The sequence below is a fragment of the Periplaneta americana genome, chromosome 5, assembly GCF_040183065.1.
Source record: "Periplaneta americana isolate PAMFEO1 chromosome 5, P.americana_PAMFEO1_priV1, whole genome shotgun sequence".
Classification (NCBI taxonomy): domain Eukaryota; kingdom Metazoa; phylum Arthropoda; class Insecta; order Blattodea; family Blattidae; genus Periplaneta; species Periplaneta americana.
Window position 1 is genome coordinate 128,549,043 of NC_091121.1, and position 20,861 is coordinate 128,569,903.

Below are 20,861 nucleotides of genomic sequence, written 5' to 3' on the forward strand. Positions count from 1 at the left end.
TAGATTTCAGCTGATCACGTTAGGTGAGGTCACGGGTTCGACCGCTATTCAGATGTTCCAGTCAACTACAGTAGAACTATTGGATGTTCAGATTCCTCTTTCCGAGATGCACAATCTAAACGCAGTTCTCATCATTATAACTCTGCTTAGAAATGTAGATCTCGAATTTTCATGAATAAGTGCTTTCTTATTTTTCTCAGAGTGTAATTCAATTAATTCGAAAGTACAATTTTAGTTGACTGTGCCTTTACATTTGATAATAATAATAATAATAATAATAATAATAATAATAATAATAATAATAATAATAATAATAATAATAATAATAATAATGCATGTATGTATTTATTAACACTACAATTGAGTATACACCCGGTGGCAGTGATATATAATATACAATAATAACATTACAATAATTACAGCAATAAAAAAATAAAATAAACGTAAATTTAATTCTAACTATAATTAAATAGATGCAATAAACCTAGGACTAATAAATAAAAACTACTGTATGCTATAATAACGCCTACAATAAGCAAAAGTAAACCTAACTTATAAGTACTTCCTATTGAACCCAACTATTACCAACTTAAGTAATTATATATCACCTTGATTAATTTCATATCAACTTAATTACATAATATCTTAATTAATTACATATCAACTTAATTAATTACATGACAACTTAGATAATTACACTGCACCTACAATTACATTTTCAGTCTAATCTTGTCAACCCTTCCTTAAATGTATTGATTTTGAGAGGATCACCCTGAAAGATTGCCGCAGGTAAGCTGTTCCATTCTACTATTGTGCGGTTAACAAAGGAAAATTTTGCCATGACAATAATATTAGCGTACAGTACTGTCGAACTACCCAATACAAACTGAAATAAAAATTAAAACTAATGAACTGAATCAATCCAAGAATTACACCGCGTAACAAATTTTAACCTTTTTTTACGCTGGGCATGTGATACATGTTTTCTATATAATTTGAGCCTCCTGAATACGAATATGACAATAAAAAACAGTTGTTGGTTACTATTTTTGAGAAATTTTCGAATTTATATCTATTCAAAATACTGATTTATATAATGACAATAAGGTTAAATTACTCACTCACATTACGGCTTTATTTGTTTGCATTTTCTTTTATACTGGGCACCAGGTACATCACGAGCTAAAATCCAACAATAATCTGCTAGCATATTGGTACTCTACTGTCCTACGTATTTTTTCTTCATAGTTGAAATTTCTTGATGAGAACGCTCACCATGCTCATCACTGAAATTGCCACAATTCTCGGGGAAAAAGTCAAGATGTGAGTGAAGGAAGTGACTTTTCAGGGTCGTGCTACAACTTACAGTTCATACGCCAACAGTAAAATTTTCATTAGTTCTTCATAGTTCTCACTTCTACGGGAGCCTCCGGCGTAGCTCAGTCGGTTAAGGCGCTTGCCTGCCGATCTGAAGTTGCGTTGGGGTGCGGTTTCGATCTCCGCTTGGGCTGATTACCTGGTTGGGTTTTTTCCGAGGTTTTCGCCAACCGTAATGTGAATGCAAGATAATCTATGGCGAATCCTCGGCCTCATCTCGCCAAATATCATCTCTCTATCACCAATCTCATCTGTGCTAAATAACCTAGTAGTTGATACAGCGTCGTTAAATAACCAACTAAAAAAACTTATACGGTTACCCAGAAAATTTAATAAATACAGGCTGCTCTCTCTTTTATTTCCAACAGAGATTCGGTGTGATTGTCCTTCATTATTTCTCTAATTTTGTGGTCCATTGGAAACTCCCTCTTTTATTTTTGAGTCACTAATAGCAGGATATGTTTCCTGGATATGTTTAAATGCTTCAGTTTAATGATTCATCCCTTTAACAAAATTCTTCATTAACCCTAATTTAAAGGGGGTAAAATTACTTTATTTCGAGATACAAGGGGTTGATGCATAAATTTTTTCTTCCCTGGCTCTAGTGATTGTTATGTTGGCCATACTTTTATTTTATAATGCTTATCTCGAGCGCGGCTATTCCATTCGCAGTGAAAGCAGCAAACTTTTGTGTAGCCTAATTGCATTCCAAGAAACAATGCTACTACCTTCAATTCCACACATATAAACCGTTCGTACTTTGAATATTATCATTAAAGCACACTTTAAAGAAATACATGTCTTACACAGAATACTAAACACCACGGAAATCTCCTGGTAAACTGAAGCGATTTCATACGGCGAACCTGTATCTTCTCCTCCAAATAGACTGAAAAGGGGAATAAAACAATTTCCGCTTCTAGAAGTGGTTTTTACAGAGTGGTCTATTGCAAAATATAAACGACAGTAATGTCATTAAAACTCACATTGAAAAAAATACACATCTCGAGTAAAATCATGTAAACTCAAGCGAATTCATACTGCGAACCTGTTTCACCCCCTCCAAATAGACTCGTAGAAGGGCAATAAAATAATTTACGTTTCTATAAGTGTTTCTAACATGGTGGCCTACTTATACTAATATTGTTTTCACATAATGAGTAGTCACATTTGTGAAACAAAATAGGTACACACGAAATATGATGTTTTAAATAAAATGTATATAAAATGAATGATATTGTGCATCTCGAAATCCCGAACTGATGGAACATTTTGCTTGATATTTCTGAATTCAGGAGGTCGAAATTAGTAAGAATTTGTTAGTTTTATGTCTGGCTCAAAATGACCGTTGACCATGGCTACCCGATTATAACGTAGATAATCCAGCTAAAGGAAATATAGACCTAACAAGAAGGAAATTGGGAAATAGCTGAAATACATAGATGCTAGACTTATGTGAAACATAAATATTATCATCAAGTCAGTTTTCATTGTGTCCTAGGGAATATTACAATATATTCCTTGCTCATCGTTCTACAATGTAACCAGTTTTTTAAATATGACTTGAAAAATGACATCTCACAAATTCAGAACATAATAATTGTATTATTTTTTGTGTTTTATATATAGAATACTATTTCTGATTGAGGTTCTGGCTGATATGTAGCCTACATTTATTAACAGGCAGTACATTTCTCTTGACGATAATGTGACAGAGGAAGAATAATTCTTGCACACATCATAAGTCTGATTAGAGAAATACGTTACTAATCAACAATATATGCAATGGAGGGGGAAAGGAACTGGCCACCCCACTCCATTATCTCCTAGCTTAGTTGCCTCATTAGTGATGTCTTATTGGTGTCACTTATGAGGTTCCAACCAGTCTTCGGATTTCTGACTAAACATGCATACAGCACTTCAAAGAAATTTAGTTGGAAAACTGGATTATTACATAACCTCATTATTTAATAATAATGATGATAATAACAATAATAATAATAATCATTATCATCATCAATATAATGATGCGGTTTAATAATTAATTATTTTTTATCTTCAACTTGGTGAGGTTGCCAAACACAAAGAATGTTAAACATTAACATTTAAGGTGTGACATGAAAAATGTCTTACAAGAAGTTTGTTTATAATAAACTGAAATTTACAGTAGATAATGTTTTACAATAATGACAATTTGCAGTAAAATATAAAACAGATAAAAAAAATAGAATGAGAAAATTCAACTGTAATTTGAATTGGAGTACAAGTGTCGCCGTAAAATCTGCAGAGAACCCTCCAAATCTATCATAGAAATTTCCTTAATTGTTGTTGTTGGGACTCCAAATTTATGACAGAATGAGACGAATTGTTTTGTTATGGTCCCTCCAGCGCCCACCATTAATCCGATGAGTACAGTAGAGGAGGCAAGATCTGTCCTGTGACCTTATCATGTGCTGTGGCTATATCACCAATGAGTATGGAGGGGGAAGATAGGTAGATCTATTGGTATGAGATGAACTTCCGTGTCGGTAGATTCGTATAATATTAAACATCATGGAACAAACTATCTTTCTGAAAGCTCATTCTTTCCCTTCTCGCACAGCTCACATGCCAGATCTCGCCTCCTCAATTACAGTTCGCCATTCATGATGCAGCGAGGGCAACGATCAACCAGCGGCAAAAAAGATTAGGCCTACAGTTTCGAAGCGTCTTAGGCCTAGGTATTATAACGCAACGCTTTTAGTACAAAGACATTTGTAAATATGGGCCACTCTTAGTAAGCCACTACCCAATTGCCACTCAGAGTCGACATTTCCACAGTTCCGATTTAGCGCAAGTAGGATCATTATTCATTTCGAATGTCGTTGAGCTAGAAGAAAGAAAATAGAATTTTTCTAATATTTCACGGCTACTTTTTCGGTGGTTAGAATTAAATTAATGAAACATAGACTATACATAGTACTGCAGACATGTAATACAATTTAAAAAAGAAGTTTAAACGGAATTTTAGTTCCGTCAGTATGTATAGGGCTATATTGAGAAATAGTACAGGATGGATTTTATGTAGCACAAGTGTTGGATAGAAACAGAACTAAGTCTTAGATCAATCCAAAATACTAAATTCCAGTCGCAGTTATTACTGAAATCTAGACTCTAGTGAAAATTAATTTGAAACTGATTAATTTATAACGAAATGCTTAAGGTTGTCTTTGAATATAGCAAGGACTGTTTAAAGTCGGGAGATCCGAGAATGCATTTCTTAAGGAACCATTACATTGAATGTAATATTCTTCAACACTTTATCTCGATTAGTGCAAAAACAACACGTTAAATTCAGTCATTCGTGAAGTTATTTGAATGCTTTCCGAGGAATAAATTCCTTGCTTGAGATTAAAGTGAGATTAGGTCTACGCCTGCTTCGGTATATCAATTATTATACAACTTCTATCGCATCGTTACAATCGTGAGTTAAATTCCGCCTAAAGCATATATTTGTGCTTTGCAATTGTTATGCCTACACGCGAAGCCATATGAATTAAAAAAAAAAGATGAGAATGAAAATACAGAAGAAGGGAAAAAAAGAATTGTTATTAATTAATCTGAAAAACATTAATTTAAATAGGATTTTTGTGACTAATGAGAATGGCACGAATCTTTTATCTTTCGCTTGTAAGGTACAGATGTATTTTTCTTCTGTAAATTTTCTTTTTAAATTGATATACCTATCTTTCACATAATTAAATTTTGGGTCGCAATCACTTTGCTTAACAGTATAAGTTCTTATCGCAAAAAAAAAAAAAAAAATGAAAAAAGAAAAAAGAACGCAGTACCTAAAATCCGCGTGGTGTTCTGCACGCAGACCCTACTGGAAAACAATCGCTAATATCAGAAGCCGAGAAAAATAATTAAGTTTTTTATTATTTGAAATGCAAATAGAATCAAAACCGGCATTTTGTAGTGCGGTATTTAAGAAACTAATATAGTTTAATGTTGATAATTAGTCGTAATTTTAGCGATTTTATTAATACATTGGCTTAACAGGTAAGTGAACACGATCCTGCATCCGAAGTCAGTAAGCCTACAAGTGATTGATATAGCCTATTATGCATGTTTAACTGCTAAAAATATTTTGAAGCAATGTAACATAATTTTCTGTGCACATAACATTTCAGTTCTTATGGATTTAATAACAATATTTTTAGGTCTAAATGTATGAGGATAATAGATTTGTAGTTATATTTATGGGGTTAGGTACAGCTTACAACAATAAAATTTTGGAAATATTCAACATTTTTCCCCCATTACTGTATCTTGTACAATAATGAAAATTAGTATGTGTAAAACACTGTCCTTCTGCTATCTGAAAAGAAAAAATATTTTTACGATTTAAAAAATTATTTACATTTTCTTTTTTCAAAATTTAGTTCACTGTGCAGTGATGATGCGTTTCCCACATAACTCAAAAAATATCCAACATTCTGTGATGGAATTTTTTTTTTTTTTGTGTATTTATGAATGCCATATGTACAAAATGACGCGAGATCACTTCCCTATCTTTGATAGATTGTCTGATAAAAAATAAATTTATTTAAAAAAATGGTCAAATATCAGTATTTTCTATTACACAAAATAAAAAAAATATATTATTTATTAAGGAATGTAGTTGAAAGAGCATGATATTGTAAACATGAGTTTAGCAATAAAATAAAAGAAAGAGAGAACATGAACAAGTTAAACTAGTTTTTGAGTTATGAGGGAAACGCTTCATCACTACACAGTGGACTGACATTTTGAATTTTGAAAAAAAAATATATATATATATATATATATATATAAATCATCTTTTCAATCGTAAAAATATTTTCTCATATAGCAGAAGGACATACCAATTTTCATGATTGAACAAGATACAGTAATGGAGAAAAAAAGTTGAATATTTTCAAAACTTTTACTGCTGTAAGATGTACCTAACCTTTTAGCAGTTTGACATTTGAGAAATTAAAAGCCTTGATTGAATTTGCAAATTTGTAATAAGCAGTATGATTTTGAAAACAAGAAATCTTTCTACTGAATGCGAATGCTTTGCATCGCAAGTAGCTAAGTGAGTTGATTTCTTTATTCTCATCCTAAAACAAAAGTCGGAAACATTTTATTACGAAACTGTGTAAAAACGTAGCTATTTCAGCTTTTTGTTCAGTGCCGGAACTTGGATACTCAAAGTAGCCGACCATAGATGAATAAGTAGGGTCTACATTAGAATTAAAATTATTCCGACAAATGACTAATTCTACAAAATAAATAATACAACTTGAAATGTAGGCCTATATTTTACGAAACAAAATATAGGGATGGCAATAAAAATTAATCGATTACATAAGCAGAATAGAGAACAGCAGAACTTAAATATTATCTCATTGAATATAAGGAAACAAAAATAGCTACGTACATGAAGATAAAAAAAGATAAACCGAGCAAAATCGAAACAGGCTGTAAGAAAGTCAGCCTTACAGATTATTATTTTAATCCTACAACTTATTTTCCACGTAAACCAATCATGTACTATAATATATTATCATCTCAATTCAATTAAAACTATTACGAAAGTTTATAATTCATATTAACACAACATAAACATAGAACATTTAATTTACAAAATTAACTTAGCCTAATATTTTCATTTCTGTTTATCTCACAATGCGGCATTCTCTTCGCTCGACCAGAAATTCCCGCTACTTTTAACTGTCTCGTGTTACTGCAAAATTCTCATAAAATTCTTACTCCCTCTGTCCCATAATAATTGTGCGGTACGCCGAAATGGTGTTACAGTAATTACAGACGACGGGGCAAACGAGAAGCGCACGCATGAGGAGAAGCGCAGTAGATCAGTGCACAAGGTTATGCAGAGCAATAACGTGATCTTATCGAGACAAGCAACACACACCACCCAGAAGATTACCGAAAGTGGATATTGGTTATCAACTCACCGGTATGGCACTATATACAAACCAGTGTAGCAAAGCAAGCTGGAAATCGTTAGTAGAGCATAGTCCTGCAGTGAGTACGTACGTACGTTTGAACAGACATGGACATCCTGGGAACACAACTGGCGGTAGTGAGTGACAGTGGTAACAAGAACCTTACAGACAGTGAACGGCAGGCAGTATAGGAGTTTTTGTTGAAAAACACTAGGGCTGACGTAGTGAAGAAAGGCGCCGTAACAGGTGCGGCCGAGAAATTTCATATCAGTAAAAGAACAGCACGCTGCATTTGGCAACGGGGGCGGCAATCTTTGGAAAGTGGATCCATGCTCATCACCAAATTAATCCCAGCAATAAATGCAAAATGGCCTCCTGGACCGCGCACAGGGAGAATTCAGGTGTCAATTCAGCAGGACAATGCGCGTCCGCATATCGCTCCCAATGACCGCACTGGATGGACGCTGCAGCAACCAGTGGAATCACTTTGGAACTCGTGTGCCAACCGCCAAACAGTCTGGATATGAATATTTTAAATCTGGGTTACTTCCAGGTAATTCAGTCTCTCCAGCATCAGTCAGCTCTACAAACTATTGATGAGTTGATCGCCGCCATTGGAACAGCTTTCTCTCAGCTGACACGCGACAAGTTCAACAACGTCTTCCTCACTTTGCAGTCCCATCTCATTGAAATAATGAAAGTCAATGACGGGAACAACAACAAGATTCCCCATATGCAAAAGGGGCACCTGGACCACCTCAACATCCTGCCATCTCGCTTGGAGTGTCCTCGGAACATCTACGACGAGGCTACAGTAGCACTGCAGCAATAGGTCTGTGGTTCTAGGCAAACTGTTGGAATGACAACCTTCCCGGTCTAACAGACAGTTTTTTCGTCTTTACTAGTAGGAGAATGTTTTTCTTTCTTTCACTTCTTGGTCAATTTATACTACTCCTGCAGTTAATAAAGTTGCAATCCTAGGAGTATTTATTTTCCGCTCAATGACTAGCCAATTTGTACTGATCCTGGAGTCATAAAGTTGTGCAAGTAGTATTCATGTTCTTTTTTTGGCTCAATGATTGGCCAATTTATACAGATCCCGGATTAATAATTTTTTTCTTTCGCTAATTGAGTGACAATTTTGTACTGATTCTGGAGTAATACAGTTGTATTACTCATTCATGTGTTTCATTTTGCTCCTATGTAAACGCCAGTGTAAAATTATGGATATCGGACAATTATTATGGGACAAGAAATAAAAGCGTACCGGACAATTATTATGGGACAGAGCGAGTAGTACACATTTAAATATAAATATTTAAAATACACACACAGTACTTTTAAATAAATCACATGCAAGTTTTTATAACAGCAAATTTAATATTTTAGTAAGTGTAATAAAAATTAAGCCAAATTTTAGAAAAATGGAATATGCAGTAACAGGATGTGAGTTTCGTATTTTATGATTTAGAGAAAGCATGATATGGAAGTGAGCCGAGAAAACTATTACAGCAAGCGTTGGGAACAGTGAATGCTGACAGACCAACAATACGTCATTTTATGAAGATGATATACTTAATAATAAATACAAATTAGGAATAATATCAGATCTTATCAGATTAATTGATACGAATAAATACAAAGCGGTTACTCTGTAAGGTGTACGTTCTCACCAACGTTGCTATTGATGGTGTATTAAGTGAGTGGTCCAAGAAATGTGAACAAATGGGTTTGAAATTGAGATAATCTATATATACATACGTAATCTACTCTTTGCTGATCACCAGGTTTTAGTTATTTCAGAAGTTGGTGAAGTTAATTATATGGGCAGAAAATTATAAAAAGAGTATTCATAATGGGGACTCAAGGTTAATTATAGGAAAACTGAATATATGAGCACGGATCGATCAAAAATGGATTACCTAAGACGTTCACAGAGAAATTTTAAGTAATTTTTATTTTCAGATAAGTTATGTGGATGCTTATGATTTAATATAATATTCTTTTCGTCATCAAACATATCAATTGTAATAAAGTTTAACAACCCATCACTTTATTATTCATAAGGTAATTTAATTCACTAACATTTTCGACCAATTATTGTTGGTCATCTTCAGGTTGATATATTTTTTTAACAATAACAAAGATTTTTTATTGCAAACAAAAATTACATACAGTAACAAAGGGTGCTATTCATAGACATTTCGCAGCACGCGCTACGAGCGTACTAAGCTAGCCCCGGCTATCCACTGGTTACTAGTACAGAATTCAAATCATATCCTATCGCTAACACTGGTTGTAATACTCATATGTGAATATTCTCCAAATTCGAAATTGATTACCAATCTCATAGTCAAATAACCTACATATTGCAAATTATTGTATAAAATACAATGCAACTGGATCACACCCAAAAAAGCAAGGGTGTGACCAATAATGAAAACTGGATAGAAGAAAAAAATAATAAATATAATAATAATAATAATAATAATAATAATAATAATAATAATAATAATAATCATCATCATCATCATCATCATCATCACCATCATCACAACTGTGATTAAACTGTTAACCGTAATTATACATAAAGTTTAAAAAGAATAAGAAAAAACAAAACAAAAAAAACAAACGGTACCATAGCCTATACATAAACATACTAAGTTAAGAATACAACATTGTTGAAGTGACAAAAAAAAATAAAGGATAAGAATTTACATGATTATAATTTTAAAAATAGTTCAAGTACTTCTTTTTTGAATAATGTATTGTTTAATGATTTTAGTTTAGGATTCTTATTTATATAATCATTATATTATAATCTTGGATCGTAATTAGAACTGTGCCTTAGACCTGTTTGTCTTACATTTTGGTTTAATGATGGGGAGCGAAATATTGAATCGTCTTGTGTTGTGGCCATGATTGGATGATATAAATTTAGCTTGATGTTTATGATAGTGATTCAAAATAGTATACATATAAATTTGCTTGATACTCAAAACATTAAATTCTTTGTGTATGAGATGAGTTGGATGATCAAGTTTTCTTCTTAAACATATTTTAATAATTCTTTTATGTAGTAATATTAATGGGCGAATGCACCCCATTCTATAATTACATACTGTATTACAGACTGAACTAGGGCTAAAAATATTGTTCTCAATAGTTTTACTGGCATAAAGCGACGCAGTTGAACAAATTTGTATAGAGTTTTACGTAATTTAAGACATAAGTAGTTAATATGAAAATTCCATTTTAAGATATAATATGTATAAATATTCCATGAACATATAAAGGTAAAGGGTAAAGGCAACTCTATGACAGGCCAGGTCGGTTCAGAGGGTCGGTGGCGGGAGGTTAAGGCTTCCACCTTTACAGACAATTGGCATATAATGACAGTAGGGATGTCACCCCTATGTTCCCGCCGCCTTTACCCCCAAGGAAATGTTTCTGGTACTCATTTCTATTAGAGGCTGAGTAGACCCCAGGGCCATAGTGCAGCCGGAAGGATTAGACCAATAGAAAAATCCTTGACTCCCACGGGAATCGAAACCGCGACCTTTCGGCTTTGTAGCGTTACACCTACAGAAACACACCAGTACGTATTTTTTCTAGAGAGTGTTATTACAAGCCTTGACACACAGTATGGTCTACTGTTCGAGTCGCCGTACTGTACAACTTCTACTGTATATAAAATATATTCCATGAGTGACAAAAGAAAACGTGTTGTGCTAAATACCGAAAAAAGTGCAAATAATTTAGTTGTTTGAGGAAAGAGAAGCTGTGTCTCATCTCGCATTAGAATACGAGATTGATGTTACAATTGTGCGAGATTTAATAAAATAAAAAATACGTAAATCTACAACACGAGACCTCTACCATTCCTATCTTTCCACTGACATCCATTACAAGGAATTTTCTTGCCCCTTAAAAACCCGTCGTTGACAACCAGACTTAAATGAGAGAAATACTGATTCACTACCTAGCGTGTTAAACAATAGATCATGAAGGGAATATAAAAAGTGCAAATATTATCGACTTAATTTACGAAAATATTTTATGGTATGGATTATCCGATTTTTTCGATTAACCGTTCAGTTCACCCTTCATTACCATGGATAATAGAAGTTCTACTGTATATCACTCAAGAGTTTCTTTAGACATTTTTTCATAAATATCCTAAAACTCCTTTTGTTTTTCAATGATTGAAGGCTATGAATAAGGCGTTATTACTCGTACATATAGAAGTATACGAGAGTTTTTCAGCAATAATACAAGCATCATTATTGGAGGAACTGGAGCAACAGCCAGGGTCGAGCTGGCCACCTGCGCGATACTGCACTGAGTAGAGTTGCTGCACGGTGAGTCCGCGCTTATCTGAATAATTTCGAGGGAAACATTGAGACGGTGTTGGATGAAGTTTTTGAGTAGCTCAGTAGGTAGAGCGTTGGCGCGGTCAGTCTAAAAGTCCCAGGATCGATACTCGGCCCCGGAACAATAATTTTTCCCTTGAAATTATTCAAGTGTGGTTTACAGGGAGCTTTACCCGAAAGCTAGCTTTGCATTCACCATCATCAATTTTGTTGGATCCCCAATTCTGCGATCTCGAGGCAGAGTGGACTCCGTTTCAGACTCAACACCTTTGAAATTAGTCTTTGATAGGTCTGTAGTTGGAAATCGAATAGGATCTCTTGATTCATAATCAGACAAGTCAACCACTATACTGAGGATAAGATCCGTGAAATATCTAGTATATACTTAAAAAAAACATAACGTCATTTTATTCAACGCTTTTCTGACCAAGGAGAAGTCTTTCACTACAAACGCAGCATCCTCCAATCTTAGGAATGCAATATGTGGTAATTACTTTCACGTGTTAATTTGAACTAAGTTCATAAATACCTAGTTGACTAGTTTGTGTTGTGTAGTGTGGAGTCAAATAATGTGTGTGTTCTGAAATTCAGTTGTGTGTTAATGATTTGCTGTGAATTTGTTTTTGTTAATCTTTATATGTCGAATATATTTCTAAATATTTTTGAATCCAGTTTTCCTGTAAAGTATAAAAATGAAACAATATGTAACAATAGATGGATTACAATCTCATGCAAAACCAAGAGATCATTATACATACAGAGCAGAAATAGTAATGATACAAACTTAAAACAACACTATAAAAATTATTCAAAAATATTACACAAAGTAATTCAAAAAGCTAAAGAATTACACTATAATACAACAATACAAAACTCTGATAATAAAATAAAAAAAAACTTGGAACATAATTAAAAAAGAAAGTGGACGATCAAAAAGTAAAGTAACAAACTATACCCTTATATCTAACAATACAAAAACGTCAGACCCAAATGAAATTGCAAACATATTTAACAAATATTTTCTTACAATAACAGATAACCTCAACATCCCCCAAGATAATATAACTAACAGTTTAGATTCTTTAACACAATATTTTCCGACAAAATTCCCAAATATTCAAATATTTCCAACAAACAAACAAGAAATAATTGCAATTATTAAAAATCTAAAGTCAAAAAACTCCTCAGGGTATGATGAAATAACAAGCAAAATATTAAAAGCGAGTTCACATATTATAGCTGGGCCATTAAGTTATTTATGTAACTATTCAATGTTCAATGGTATATTTCCCGAGAGACTAAAATATTCAGTGGTTATTCCTATCTTCAAAAAGGGAGAAACAACATCTCCAGAAAATTACAGACCCATATCACTTCTACCAGTCTTCTCCAAAATCTCTGAAAAAGTAATGTATAAAAGATTATATCATCATCTAGAAAGATACAACATTTTAGTCCCAGAACAATTTGGATTTAGGAAAAATAAAGGCACAGAAAATGCAACATTTAGTTTAACTGACAAAATTCTGGAGGCAGTAAATAAAAAATTACAAGTTGGAGGGATTTTCTGTGATTTATCCAAAGCATTTGACTGTATAAATCATAAAATGCTGCTAGATAAATTAGATTATTATGGAATTAAAGGTGTTGCACACCAATGGTTTCACTCATATCTCATAGATAGGAAACAGAAAGTTGAAATCAATACAACTATGAAATCTACATCGACATAGGGAACTATTAATAATGGAATTCCTCAAGGATCAATATTAGGTCCCCTACTTTTTCTAGTGTTTATAAATGATCTTGCGCCCCTTATAAAAGATGTAGGTCATCCCATATTATTTGCAGATGACACAAGTATAGTAATTACAGCCAATAACTCCAATACATTCCAATCTTCAACAGAGGAAATTCTCTTAAAAATATGTCACTGGTTCTCAGTCAATAAATTAGTATTAAATTGTAACAAAACTATCATAATTCAATTTAAATCCTGTCCAAATTCAACGTCGCAAATTTCTAGCGCAATAATTAACAATAGATCCCTATTATAAACAACAACAACCAAATTTCTTGGCTTAAAAATCGATAATGTGTTAAATTGGAAAAATAATATTAAAGAAATCACCCCCAAACTAAATTCAGCTTGTTTTGCTATTAGATCTATGCAAAAGATAGTAAATATCAATACCTTAAAAACAATATACTTTGCATACTTCCACTCGGTAATAAGTTTTGGAATAATATTCTGGGGAAATTCCACAGATAGTAACAATATATTTCTATTACAAAAAAGAGTAATTAGAATAATAGTAGGTGCCAAATCTAGGGAATCGTGTAGGACTATTTTCAAAAAACTACAAATAATGCCCATGGCTTGTCAGTATATCTTTTCATTAATAGTCTTCCTCGTATGTAATCGTGAAAACTTTGTAACTAATTCAACAGTTCATAGCATAAATACACGTCAAAAAATGACTTTCATACTCCATCGGCAAGTCTATCGTGCTATCAAAAAGGAGTGCGTTATATGGCAGTAAAATTTTTAATAGCCTCCCTATCGATATAAAAAATGAAACTCAAAACATAAAATTATTTAGGGCCAAATTAAAGAAGTACCTAATTTCTCACGCCTTCTATCCTGTAGGTGAATTCATGACATTCAATAACACTTCATGAAATTGATACTAAAACTATGTGTTGTACTAGTAGACTATATTGTAAATCTCGTCTGTATATATTTCATCTAGACTGTGACTATAAATTAAGATTTTATAATAGTATTAAGTTTTTTGACTTGTTCCATATTCTAGCTGTAAGCATGTATGAATACCATGGAATGTTAATAAATACAATACAATACAATACAATACAACGCAATATTCTCAAATCTTTTCATTTTCTGACTTACTCTTAGTTTTCGCATTATCCATATACCTTAATGTTGTCTACGGACAGAGAATTTATTGTAGGCCTACCGGTAAATGAACATGGTTGCAAACTGAAACAAAATTAATTTTATTATACTTGTTCAGAGGCGTTACAAGACCACAGAAACGACAAGTAACTTACATCTCTGTCTGTGTGTTCAGGGATGAAGTCACTTCGAATCTTTGTCATTAAAACTATCTATTCATCTATTTACTTATTTAGGGTAAAGTTACCTAATGCCGTGATACCCCTAATTCCGTGATACGTTTTTTTTTTTCACTGACTTTCACGGGATTGAATATCTTGCTTGAAAGTTTACCGATGTCTCAAAAGTGGCTGAAAGATGCACTCTTTCGAGAAAGATGTCTGACACGATGGACAAACGGCAAAGCTTTGACTGACATTCAGTTTAAAAAAAGTATCATGAGATTAAGGGTATCACGGCAAAAGGCAACTTTACCCACTTATTTATTTATTTATTTATTTATTTATTTATTTACTTATATATTTATTTATTTACTTATTTACTTACTTACGTGCTTATTTATTTATTTATTTATTTATTTATTTATTTATGATTTGGACTAATTCATACTGTAATTTTGGAATAAAATTACTTTAATTAAGGCAGCTTAGGAATTCGAAACTTAAAAAGTTAGCTGGAAACACTTTAGAACATGGACGGAATTGAGTGAAGTTACGTACTATTGAGCAAGAGATTTCAGTGATTTATGAATTCGTTGCAGTATTTATAAAAATAATCTATATGGCTATCAAGCCTAAGAATTTCAGTTGTACAGTAGTCTAAAATTAATGATATTAAGTTATAAAAGGAAGAAAGTTTGAGATAATAAAATAATAACAGTTGAAATACGAAAGTTACTGTTTGGAGGAAACTTTAGACAATAAAATGATAATGAAATCAAGCCACAACGAAATGAAAATGGATTTTAAACGGGTATTAAGTTGCATATTATAATAGGTCTATATAAAATGCATTAAGCTTATTTTTCACTGACATGATTTAATGTTACTCAATACAAAATACGAATATAATATTGACATTGACACTCTGTAGCGAATTTGTGTAAGGAGTGTAAAGTGGAGTTTACACATTTCATTCGGAAGAAGTCGTCAAACTCCTCCCAAAAATTTCACCACTGCAGGAAGGAACAGAATAAATCTAAACAGGGCAGACGAACCGCAATGCAGGACGTTCACAGTTTTCACTAGTTCGTTATACTCGCATTCAATTGAATACCAAGACGGTGACAGTGAGGCAGAATTCAGTTGAATATTTATCTGTTCTTATGGGAATCGTAACAGACCATTTGCGCTGGTGACAACTATCACATTATTACTATTATTATTACTATTATTATTATCATTATTATTATTAATATTATTATTATTATTATTATTATTATTATTATTATTAGACTACTAGAGGAAAGTGCCCAAAACCGGACTCCCATTTTGTTTTTGATTTAAAAAATATATAAAACAGTAAAAAATTATGTTTTAAAAGCATGTAATATTTACTTTGCAATGTCATGAACCATTTACATTTTACTTTTAGAATATATAATTAAAAATTGGTATGAAAAAAATTATTTTCAATAACCTTACACTTTGGCGATTTGAAAAATAGTTGCCGAAATCGGACCCCTTGTAAAAATAATCAAAACAATACTAAACAAATTTGGAAAAAGGTATTAAATAAGAGAAAACATAATCTAGTTTCAAAGTATAAGTATAATATTACAATTACAGGTTTTAGTTTTTAAAAAGAGATATAGGATGTATTCAAAAAAGATACACAAGACGTATAACAGAATTAAATCGTTTAGCGACAAAAATCGCAGATGTTCCTGTCCATTTCAGTCCCAGCACATAACGCAAATGACCCAAAGTTCCCCTTTAGAATCCTCCGAAAATTTTCTGTCACAAAACACACATACCAAGCATTATCTTTGGATGAGAAAACTTTCGAGAAGAGATCCAATTCAGATATTCTAGAGGTCACGTTGTTTTCATCTTCAGTGCTTGATTCTCACATTCTTCACAAAATTTAGACGATTTCTCACGAGCCCTTTCCCTTTTCTTGAAGGCTGTACTTCTGACCATGTCCCTGGCTGTGATTGCTTTTGCGTCCTTGAGCACGATTCCGTGCTTGTTCAGCTTCCATTGCTTCTTTAACTTTCTTTGCTTCCACCAATTGGGCTTCATAAGACGTAGATGTGATGACCGTAGAACTGCAGATCTTTCGCCCCCTATTCGAGAACCTCTTTTTTTAATTTTGGAATGGGAGTGATGTCAAACGGGCTTGTCTTAGAAGTTGTGGAACCCTGAGGACCCTCAAGTGTAGCTGATGACAGAGGAAGATGTTGATCGTTGATTTGGGCCAAACTCTACAATAACTTGTGGTTCCTTCACATCACATTCTTCTCCGTTCTCTGGAAAGCTCTGATTTTCTGCTGTTCGTTTCTTTAACACAGATTCATAGAAAGAGAAATGTAGTTCTTTGTTTGCAACTTCAATGTATTCGGCATCTGAAAACAGCTTCTTGTTCAAGGGTCGCTTTAAATCTATCATCTAATATAGGCTTTGCCAAACAGGTCCATTGCATCAAAAGCACTGACAGCACGTTCATTTGCCTTAACCACTGCCTGATTTCCTTGCTTTAGTGAACTATCAGGGGAACCATGAAAGTTTTGTCCAAAGATTGTAGTTTGTGTGAAGAGTGAGCTGGCAGCGACACAATTGTAACATGATTTGTTTTTGCCAAGTTGATCAGATCAATATTCTGCGTGTGGCTAAAGTGGCCATTCAAGAGCAACAGCACAGGTTTTTCATTTGTAGGATTGGCAAACTCGATGAAGTGTCGAAACCACTGAGTGAAGGAGTTCATTAGGATCCACCCTGAATGGTACGCTGTAAAGATTGTTCCTTCATTCCCCATTATTCTCTTGAAATTTGGAACAGAATTCCAATAGAATAAGAGTATGTACAAATACATGTAGACTTTAAACATGAAAAAATAAGGGGTCCAGTTTAGGCAACTGAAGGGGTTCAGGTTTACGCGACTATAGCCAACATTTTGTTAACTCAAAAGATGTTCAACCAAACATCTAAATTAAACGGTTTAATGACAAGCAATAACCTTAAACCTTACCATTTAAGGATATATATATATATATATATATATATATATATATATATAGATCAAATGGCTTAACTGCCAATATCTAGGAGAAAAAAACAAAAAATGTAGCGCAGTGTAAAAACTTTTTCCACTGTCAAAACACGTAATTGCGGACTGATAAGCAACACGTGAAGCTGGCGACGTGTGTGCTCCGCAACAGAGTGGTAGAAGCCTAAACTACTATTTACACTTAGTTATGCCAGAGTTCAGGAGAATGCAGAGCCAGGAGACCGGGGGTCCACTTTAGGGGGAGGAGTCCGGTTTAGGGCACTTTCCTCTATTATTATCTATATTATTATTATTATTATTATTATTATTATTATTATTATTATTATTATTATTATTATTATTACTATTATTATTAGACTATTATCTATATTATTATTATTATTATTATTATTATTATAAATCACTAATGCCTTTCAGTAATCGTATTAAATGCCGAATTTTGTAAATATAAATAATTTTAGAATCGATTACCGAAAACAAATAGCTACTTAACTACCGAAAAAATAATTAATAAATCCGGTACTAAAACCGTAAAATTTATAAATGTCACATAGCTTAAACGTATTTTACTTTTCGAAGGTATAAAAATACCTTTCGTGTACAGAGCTGAAAAGAAACTATTGAATTAATTCTTTTGTGGTTATTCCATCATTATTTTTTAATTATTCTCAAGACAACAGTTTTGTGTCTGTGGTATATTGTTATGATCGCAATAGTGAATATGACAACGCTCTAAAAAATTTAGGACTGACTATAAATAATTTGGGACGAGGGCCTTTCAAAATGTTTAATTCCAGAAACTATTGATAGCAATTCCAAGTCAATTCATGCACAACATAGTGTCCAATATACAGGAAGTCCACTACAAAAATTTCCACGACTAAAAGGCCCAATCAAATAAGGTCACTAGTCAAAATGTCCAATACGCAGAAATGTCCACTAGTCAAAATGTCCATTTAGAAATGTCCAAAAATAAAAATATCCTATATATATATATATATATATATATATATATATATATACGGATCGATTATTCAACATTCTTTTTCCCACCTTTTATGAAATTACTATGAAATAACATTGAAAGGTGGTCATAGAACCAATAGTGTAGTACAAGATTTCCACTCTAAATTTAAAAAAATTGTTTCTGGACATCATGTCGGTATTTGGAGATTTATAGAAAATATAACAGGAGAACAGAATGAGACCATTATCCAAATTATGGTCACATGGACATAAGGCACTCCTTAAACAAGAAGTAGGACTATATTACACATCAATGATGAACTGAAGGGATTGTACATTAATACAATCAATAAAAAGACAACAATATTGTGAAACATTATCTGCGGGCATTTTCATATCATATGAAGGTACATGCTGACTCCAGTGCAGTAGAATATTAGAAACTAGAATTAATTATTATAGGAAATTGTAAATTTAGCTTACATTTCTGCAGTGCTCGGGAAAAGTGACATAAGTCAGTTTCTACAAACCTTTTTTGATAATTTAGGCCTATTGACAACTTATGGAACATCTGCTCGCTTGGAAAAAAATACATAGTTATTTCTCCCATTACAATAATTCATACAGAAAAAAATCAAATCGACATAAACCAGTGTAAGTTGTCAATACATTATCGAAAAAGGTTTTTGGAAACTGACTTATGTCACTTTTCCCAAGCACTGCAGATTTCATTGTTAAGTTATAACTTTATATTTAGTAAATATTGTTGTACACATTCATGATACCGTATATGTAATTCCTGGTAATTTTTATAATGGACATTTTAATGAATGTGGACATTTTTTTCAAACTGGACATTAATTGTAGGCCTAATAGTATATATAGACATTTAAGATAATGGCCATTTAATGACTGTGCACATATTTTTAATGAACATTTGATGACTGGGGACATTTTTACACTGAACATTAATGATGATGGACATTTCGTAATGGACTACTTGACTGATAACTAAATGACTATAGAACAAAATGACGATCATAGTTGGTTTATATGACGCACTTTGTAATGAATAAGTCTCACGTCTTGTGAATGAGATAATATTTTTATTTTATGTGAAGATCATTTGTAACCATGTTTCAGTGATTCCAAATTTATGCTGATTTTTAAATAACACCATATTGCTTATTCGGTTTAATTTTCTTAAGGATAATTTTGATATCGAATCTCAATTAGTGTTCACATATTTCAGACATAATCATTCAGAGTCCATTCTTCTGTCAACCTCTTTCATCCTCTCGTAGGACTGCTAGTACTTGTAGTATAGGTAAATTATCTCTTTCGAAATTCTTTGACTATGTTCAGATTATAAAATCTAATTACTACCTTTTCTTACATAGTTTCTCTCTCTCCTATACATTTTAATGAATTGCCAAATTCACATTTTCCCTTTTCTACTTAAATGTAATATAAGCTTAACTGAAGACACAATTGCCAGTAACTTTTAGGCCATAGCCTATGTGACAATTTGCAGGCAATTTATGAAAACTACAATTTAATGTTAAAAAAATCACGTGTTTAGACGAGATACAACAGTATCAATAAAAATGGAAAGACCATGTTCTTCGAATATTACCCTGAAGATTTCCATAGCAGGCATTATTTTATAAACCTTTAGGACGTAGAGACATAGAACTCCCACCGGAGGTAGAGCGACCAGTTTTCAGCCTCGGAACAGAAATCTTGATAAGAATAAGAAAGAAAGAAAGAGAGAGAAATCCATGTAACAATCCCAACAAGGTTAAATGGGGAAAAAGTTTAAAATAGTTTGTTGCAAAAATGAATGTACCGAAGATGACACATGCAATGATTTTCTCACTATACGTTGAGGTCCCAATCCTAGTTTCTGCAAAAGCAACAGATTACACACTCCTAGTATAAACGTGCCACTAACATTCACACACATTAGACCTACTACAAACTTAATGGTCAGCAGGGGCACAGAGGGAAATGCGTAACAGG

General features: G+C 32.9%; 1 protein-coding gene across 2 annotated transcripts in view; it reads left to right on the forward strand.

The window, feature by feature from the left end:
* Poxm (Pox meso) overlaps positions 1–20,861 on the forward strand; it is a 438,127-nt gene that overhangs the window by 405,773 nt on the left and 11,493 nt on the right. The window lies entirely within an intron of this gene.